Raw genomic sequence first — 8,899 nt, 5'->3', positions numbered from 1 at the left:
AGTACTCCCTCTGCTTTGGTCTTGGCTTGTAGCCTTTTCCAGTTGAAGAATTTACCATCATTGCAGTAGCTGACCTTGATGCCATGTTGGTCCTCATTGAAGACATTTAACAACATAGCTGAAAACTTGATGCTGAAGAGCATGGGAGCGAGCACACAGTCTTGTTTCTCTCCATCGGTGACTGGGAAAGTGCAAGAGCATCATCTGTTATTCAGAAACCAGATAAGGATACTGTCATGAAATTGACATACAATACTGATGAACTTCCCTGGGCAACCAAATTTTGGCATAGTTTTCCATAAGTCTTCATTAATGACTATATCAAATGCCTTGGTCAGATCTACAGATATTGTGTACAAACCTCTGTTCAGCTCCCTTCATTTTTCCTGTGGTTGTCAGGCAGCAAACACCATATCTACCCTTCCTTGGCCCTTTCTGAAGCCACACTGGCTGTCAGGTAGATGACCATCTTCCAGATGAAGGATCAGCCTATTAAGGAAACCTGTGGCATGAATCTTGCCAGCAATGACTAAGAGAGAGGACTGCCCCACCCCCCTTAATTATCACAGGACAATCTGTTTCCTTTATTTTTATAGAAATGGACAATGGAGTCATACTTTAACTCCTGGGAGATAACCTCCTCTTGCCATACAACCCAGAAAATTTTTGTCAGCTTTTGTTTGATCAATGGACCCCCACCTTATAAATCTCAGCTGGAATAGAATCAGCATCAGGTACTTTGCCATACAACAGGAGCCTAATAGCATTCAAAATCTCTTTTTTGGCTAGAATTTCAGCTAGGGAGGGGTTGACTTCTACATGAGGTAAATGGTCAGTGATTGTTAATGGTCTGTTGAGAACAGCATGGAAGTGTTCAGCTCATCACTCTAGGATCATGTCCTTATTGCTAATCAATATAGCTTCATCAGTATTGAGTAGTTGATATGCACCATAGGTCTTTGGCTCATAAATAGCCTTCAGGGTATCATAAAAACACTTTGGATTGTTGCTATCAGCATAAAACTGACCCTCTGCCTTCTTACTGAGCCAAGCATCTTGCGTCTCTCTAAGCTTCACCTGTACTTTACTTTTGACAAAATTAAATGCTGCCTTCTTAGAGCCAGAGGAACTATTCTGCTGATAAACCCTGTGGAGTTCTTGTTTTTCATTTAGCAACTTCTGAATTTCACTATCATTTTCATCAAACCAATCTTGATGTTTGTGTGTTCTGACCCAGATGATCAAGTACAGTGCTGTACACCAAATGTCTGAAAAATGCCCACTCCAACTGTGTGTTGGCTCAATTTTCCCTCTAAGTTATCAACAACAGCTTGCTCAGAGAAGGGCTCTAATCTGTTAATTAATTCTTCCAACCGTTCATTTTTGCCTTGAGGCTGCTGATTTGGAGAGGATAAGTCTATGACTAGTCCAGCACTCTGTGCCACACGTTGCCTTTGTCACTCTCACATCCTGTTTGTCTCTTCTTCTTAAATCACATTATCTACTAAATGCCAATAATTGTTTTTAGGGGGCATCTACGAAGTTTTTTTGTGTTTAGGTGAACAGAAGACATTGTTGATGATGAGAAGGTTATGAGATGCACAGGTTTTCAGTGGTAGGTGACCATTGCTTTGCTGTTTTCAGGTCTGTTCCTCACCAGGACTCCCTGCCATGCCAGGTAGTCTGAGTCTACTCCAGCATTAAAGTCACCTAGAATTGGCAATATAGACATAGATGGTGACATGGCGTGTAGATAATAAGGGTTCCCAGGTCTTCATAAAATTTTTCTTTGATTTCATCAGGATTCATCATGGTGGGAGAATAGGCACTGAGGATGGTGGCATGACATTTTCCTGCAAATGGCAATCACATTGTCGTGAACCTGTCGTTCATGCCTTTTGTTAGGTCTACAAGCTTGTTGACTAGATTATTTTTGATTGTAAAACCTACACGAGCTTCATGGCACTACCATTCACTGCAGCCATTCTAGAAAAATGTGTATCCAGCTCCAGCTTCAGTAAGCTGACCTTCATTTGCCAGCCTTATTTCACTCGGGGCTTCTATTTCAATATGATACCTGCTGAGTTATCTTGCAACAAGCTATTCATCTTTCAGGTTTACTGGATTTTGTGTTGTCTATAGGTGTGCAGACATCCATGTACTGATGGTGAGTGGAATCATCTGCAGAAGTTTTTGTATATCTTTTTTATGTTTCATCCACAGGGTGGGATCCCCACCTGCCACAGTAATCAGGCCAGTGTTGGGTAAGCAGATATTCTAGGGCACTTTTTTAGCCCCTTCCTCATACCAGGAGGTGAACAGTGTGATCCTTAAAAGGCTGCTCAGACACCCAGGGGGCTGCCAAATCCCACTGCTGCTTCCAGTGCAAAGAAGACCCTATGGTCTGTGTGCTGCATAGTGACTATGGCTCCCAGTGTATCTGCACCTGCTGCTTCATCACTTGCCTGTTGCCACAGGACTTTGAGATAGGCAAAAATGGTAAAATGGAATGGGTGATGGCTTTTTATTTGTTCATAAATTCGATTTAAGTGAGGCAGATTTGCACGAAGTTGTGAGCCTCACTCTGTCTTCCAGGGTTATCGCAGTCCAGTGGCAGGACAGAGTTAAGATGACTAATGATGACTAGAAATGCAGTGGATGACCTTGATGTCTTCAGCATCTAACTAAGCTTTAAGTACTTCACAGCACTTCCTTCAGCTGCTTTCATGGCCAGTGGAAAAACTTGTTTTTATCTGCCCATTCCACCAGAGGAACTCTTCATGTGCTTGGGGTAGACCCCCTCTCCATAACTCACTGATAAGTCTGAGACCTTTCAGTTATCCTCAACCTGGTTTAGCCTATCTGCTGAAATGGTTAACCAAAGTATGGCCACTGTGCATGCTACAGTTTCTTGGAGCCACAGGTAAGAGTTAGGTGGATCAGGTGGACACCAAAGATGGAAAGCAGCCCTGAAGAGGGTTCGGCAGCCTTCACACCACAGGTACTAGTCTTTCCTGAACATACACTATACCCCAAATAAATATCTAATAAGAATTGATGTTAATTCATTAGTTATGGTACTGTTAGTTACCATAGGTAGTTTCTTCATTTAGCTCTCTTTTTAAAAAATGATATGTATGTTTACTATTTGTTGTTGTTATTTAGTCATTTCAGTCATATCTGACTCTTCATTTGGGGTTTTCTTGGTAAAGATACTGGAATAGTTTTTGATTTCCTTCTCTAGTTTATTTTATGGATGAGGAACCTCAATTCTTCAGGGTAAATAGGATGAAGTGACTTTGCCAGAGTCACATAGCTAGTATGTATCTGAGGCCAGATTTGAACTGAGGAAGATTTGTCCTCCTGACTTTAGGCCTATCACTCTATTCACTGCACCACTTAATTGCCCATGTTTACTATTGCCTTGTCTAAAATCATAATTGTTATGCTTTTTCTTTTTTGAGTTCACCTAAAGAACAATCACTTTTGTTCTAACCACTTATTTTAACCCTGTACATCTTTCTATTTAAAATTGTTTCTTATAAAGAAAACATCATTGGAGCCTGCTTTCTAATCCATTCTGCTGTCCACTTCCATTTTAAGGGTGAGTTCATCCATTACATTTATAATTATTGGGTATTTCCAAAAAGTGGCAATTGATCTGGGTCTTGAAGGCAGCTGAGAATTTTAAATGTGCAAGTGATGAGGAAAAGAATGCCAGATATTGATGCACCTGGTACAAAGGAAGTATTAGTGATACCAGAGATAGAATGACATGTACTGCGATGTGATGAGAACTCACTTGATTGGCTCTAGACCCTTAGTTTTCTTTTATTCCAAGACTAATAAACCCAAAGACAGGGCATTTTCCTCAGCCACTATCCTCTTCCTGGATTGTTGCAGTTCAAGTTAAGTTCTCTAAATCCCTGCTCATCATTACTCACTATTAATAAGTCTAGAAAATATCCTCATTTCATCTGTCCTGACTAAACAACTCTCTTCTCCTATGCATGATAGGACCATCTTCTATTGGTGTAAGCTGGCCCTTTGTCTAAAATGCCATAGAAGTTGGAGACCTTTGCCTAGCTTTTGAAAACTGTGTGCTGCCCTCAGCCAGGGACAAACAGAGCCAATTCCCTATTGGTATTTGTTTTCTTCTTGTGAGTAGAAATAAAGTTTTATTAACTGCTGTCCTTTTATGGCTTTGTTTGCTTATCAAAATTCTCTTGCACTACTACTACATGAAGGGAAATAGCATATAATAAGACTTTTAAAAGTTAATTTATGAAGGCATTTAAATGGAAAACAGAGAAGTGTATACTAGATTCTAGATGTCATAGATATTAATCAAGAAAGACATAGACATAGACAGACATAACAGGAGTTAAGAGGGTAAATGTTACTAGAAAAATAAGGATTGTCTCTTGCCCTTAAAAGAGAGATGAAAAAATGGGTTACTTGAAGGTGTAAAAGGGGAAGCTTGGGGAACTTATGTTTGATGAACTTGATCCCATGAAGCAGTATGCAGCTTCATAGAACAGCTGTGTGAAAGAGGAAGAAAAGAGCTGGAAGTGTGAAATACTGTAGGTGTTGCTTGTGAAGTTAGAGAATGGATTTAGAACTATCAGAGCTCTTATAAATAATCTCATCCAATCAGTGGTGGGATTCAGCTGATTTGCACCAGTTTGGCAAAACCGATACCTAATTTTGTGTTGAGTTTGGGGAACCAGTTGTTAAAATGGCACTTGTAATCAGGATTCTCTCTAAGGTGAGTGCCTGGGCTGCCACCCAATATGGAAATCACCAATTTACGTTCCTTACTCCTTTTTAATGTTCACCTGTGCAACTGTGTTTTCTAAGCACCCATAGTAATGTTCATTCCACCCATAGGTGAAAAAAATTGACGGAACTATGCTTGTAATATTTATTTATTTATTCATTTCTTAAAACTCATTATACCTTTGGTGAAATACTACATTTTAATTCCCTCATTTTTGTTACTTCAGTAAACAAACATATAACCTAAAGAGGAAAAGTGCCAAACAACCAGGGGGTGACAAGCTGTCATTTGTTTCCACTTTGTGTTATATCCAAAATTCCCCTGAGACATTATGAGTACGCTGGTGTTCCCTGAATGGTGAAACCAATAGGAAGCTGGGACACAATGAACCAACAGAAATATAGATTTCAAGGGTTATCCTATTGCCCATTTTGGAAGCCATGGAGAAGAAAAAAAGAGTTAGAATGGGTAGAATGAGTTTTGGTTCTGCATATGGTCCAACATTGGCTACTGTGATCACATGGCTGCTTTCACTCCATAAGGATATGTTTTGTCAGATATTATTTAATATTTTTTATATTAATAACTTAAAACTCTTTCTTATAACAATCTAGTTTTGTGTACCTCTTTTATTGTTCTTATTTGAGTATTAAATGCATGAAATATTAAACCGCCTTTTGGTATATCTTTTTGTATACTTAAAACAGTCTTCAGGGCAGAGAACCAGTTTTTAATTTATTTGTATCCCACCACTACATCCAATCCCCTTACTATATAGATGAGGAAAATAGAGAAGTCAAGTGACTTGTCCAAAACCATACAGTTAGTAAGGGACCAATCAAAGATTTGAACCCATTTTACCTGACTAAATATATTCAAATTCATTTACTCTGAGTATTTATAGAAAAATTTTCACAATTTTATCACATTCTTAAAATGCATCTACTTGATATAGATTGGAGAACTAAGGTATTGTTGTGTAATTTGAGGACTTGAACAGTTAGGTTAATATTTTCCTTCTGTTTATGTTTTATTTTCTTTTGAATTTTATTAATGGCTTTTATTTTTACACTAGTTAATTCCCATTAACTGCACCTTTCAACTCTCCCTTTTAACAAAAAAAATTAAGAAAAACCAGCATATATTGTCCAAAAGTATATACTATATTCTATGTCTTTGGTCTCCTATCCCTCTACCAAGACAAGCTAATAGTGTTTCTATTATCAGTTCTAGGGGCTGAAATTGGTTATTATAAATGGTGTTTGACTGAATTTTGTGTTGTTTTAATTTGAACATTATGCTGTGGCCATCATACTGTTCTCCTGGTTCTGCTTATTTTGTTATATAGTATTTCATACAATTATTTCCAACTTCCTCTAAATTCCTTATATCTGTCATTTCTTATACTGCAATAGCATTTTGTTACCTACATGATACTATTTGTTAATACATTTTGCAACTGATGGACAACTAACTTGTTTCTAGTATTTTGCTACCTCAAAAACTTCTGCTGTGAAAATATATGTGTGTATGTCCTTTTTTGTTGCCTTTGATAACTTTTTTAATTATTTTTTATTTTTATAATTGGTTTTTTTGGGGTGGGGCAGGGCAATTGGGGTTAAGTGACTTGCCCAAGGTCACACAGCTAGTACATGTGTCAAGTGTCTGAGGCCGGATTTGAACTCAGGTCCTCCTGACTCCAGGGCCAGTGCTCTACTCACTATACCACCTAGCTGCCCTGTACCTTTGATAACTTTGAGTTATATGCCCAATAATGGAAATGCTGGGTGAAAAAGTATTAAAATTTGCTATTTGTATTGCATAATTACAAATTGATTTTCAAAACAGATAGATCAATTTATAGCTCCATTAATAGATACTAAGTGTTCACATTTTCCCATAGCCCCTCCTTTGCCCACTGAATATTTTTATCTTTTATCATTTTTTATCATTTCCAATGATTGGTATGAAGTTAAATAGTTGTTTTAATGTGCATTTTCTTCATTATTCAAGATTTCATATGATTTATAATCTTTATTAGGTAGCAAAAATGTTCGTAATTATAATCTTTTGGAAACTTCTTGTGTCCCTTGATGACTTACCTATTAGTAAACAGTCCTAGTCTTTGATTTTTAATATATCCATTTTGTTATATGTCTGGTTGAAGAAAAAATTGTCTTTTTTTAGGAAAAATATGTGTATAATGTATTGATAATTATGCAAAAAATCCATATAAAAGCAAGTAGAATACAACTACCAGTTCAAGGAATTTGATCATGAAACAAAGTGGCAAATAAGAGTATTGGGCAATAGAGTCAAGTGACAGCTTCTTCAGAATTATTAGTATGCTTTTGTCAGAAGAGTAGTAGTCAAAAGACATGGATTTGTAGGATGAAATCCATATTGACTTAGAACAGTACAGATGAAATTATCTATGTTGTATTGTATTTTTATTTATTTTGTCAAACACTCCCCCATTACATTTTATTCTTATTTGGGTTGCACTGGGGAATTTTGAAAACCACATGGCCTTGAGTTTGACTTGTCTGGTGTAGTAGACAGAGTACTGAACTTAGAATCAGGAGGACCTAGATTTAACTACCTTATTAATTTACCAACAATGTGATGATGGGCAAACTATATCTCTGGGTCTCAGTTTACTCATAGGAAAGTTGTGGGATTGTGCTGATATTCTCTAAGGTGCTTTGCAATATGAAATCTATGAACCTATGATCTAATTTGAGCTTCAATTTATTCAACTATAACCTGATGGCATTAAACTAGATTACTTCTAGAGTACTCTACAAATATGAATTTCTATCAGTTTGGGGGCCAAGCTAAAGAACTAGTTATTTAGTCTTTCTGAAAATGTCCAGAAAGAGCACTAATACTTCCTACATTTAAACTATATTAGTATTATCTTGTCCATATTTCCCAGTTCAAATGTTACTTTAGCTTTCTTTCAAATCTATCCCGACACCTTGGTAAGGTTTCCAGTACATTAGACACATATTGTAGAAAGGCTTTATGGAAAGAAATGGACAAGAATCACATGAGGTGAGAATGCATGGAGGGGAAGTAACTTATACCAGAAGGAAAGATTGGTGTCATTAAGAAGATAAATGGAAGAAGATAAATCCATAAAAGAAAATTGAAGTACATCTTGGCACATGAGAGATGTGATGTGTATCTATAAGGTAAGATGACTTACACAAAACAGTCTTGTGTAAATTCCTGTTATGTCTGGCAGAGTTTCCAAGAGCATCTGAATAGGCAGGCTATGTTTTTCCCTCTGAATCTACTATTAATGCAAGCGGTCTAATTCTAATATGAGATCATTCAAAAGTAACTACTATCTTATCATTCTAGAGGGTTTTTTTTTGTTTTTCTTGAAAAAAATAGAGGAAAGAATTTCTGATTCTTTTGAGCAAGCCTGTGGTTATTTTTCTTTTGGCCTAGGTACCCACCACCGCATCATTTTGATTTCTATTCAGTGACTGCATAGATAAGTGTGATTGATTTCCTTTTGGAACATGATGCAATTCACTTGGAAAAACACTCACTTTGGAAAAATAATAAAGAGCAGCTGGAATGGGATTTTGGCTAATCTTGTGGAATTTACTTGTGCATAAGTCTCTAGTGCTTGGCAGAAGCAGTATTCTTCCTGTATATGTAAGCTGGCAGACCTCTGAGAACAGTCATCCCAGTTTTTATTTTTGAAAGGCACAGATTGGAATCTAATCTATGAACCAAAAAGGATACTTTGACTCCTTGGATCTCAATTTCTGTGTCTTCTAAATGAAGAAGCTAACATTGATCTTCTACCAGGCTCCAGGCAGCATATGAAAAACACGCTATTGGCAGAGGAAACTCAATTCCTATTATAATTTTAAAGGCACATAAACTCTTCTATGAAATTTTCCCTGGTCCTAAAAGTACAAAGTGATTGCTCCTTTCCTCTGAACTCCCATAGCGCTCTTCAAGGTCTGGCTTAAGCCTCACCTCCTCTGTGAAGCCTTCTTATAAAGCTTCAGATGCAATGAATTTTCTAAAACAAATGTTAGTTAGGGTGATGGGCCATGACTGAGTGTGCCATTGTCAATACTGAGAAGGGGAAAA

The sequence above is a fragment of the Trichosurus vulpecula genome, chromosome 3 (genome assembly GCF_011100635.1).
Source record: "Trichosurus vulpecula isolate mTriVul1 chromosome 3, mTriVul1.pri, whole genome shotgun sequence".
In the NCBI taxonomy this organism is placed as follows: domain Eukaryota; kingdom Metazoa; phylum Chordata; class Mammalia; order Diprotodontia; family Phalangeridae; genus Trichosurus; species Trichosurus vulpecula.
This window is presented reverse-complemented; position numbering follows the sequence as displayed.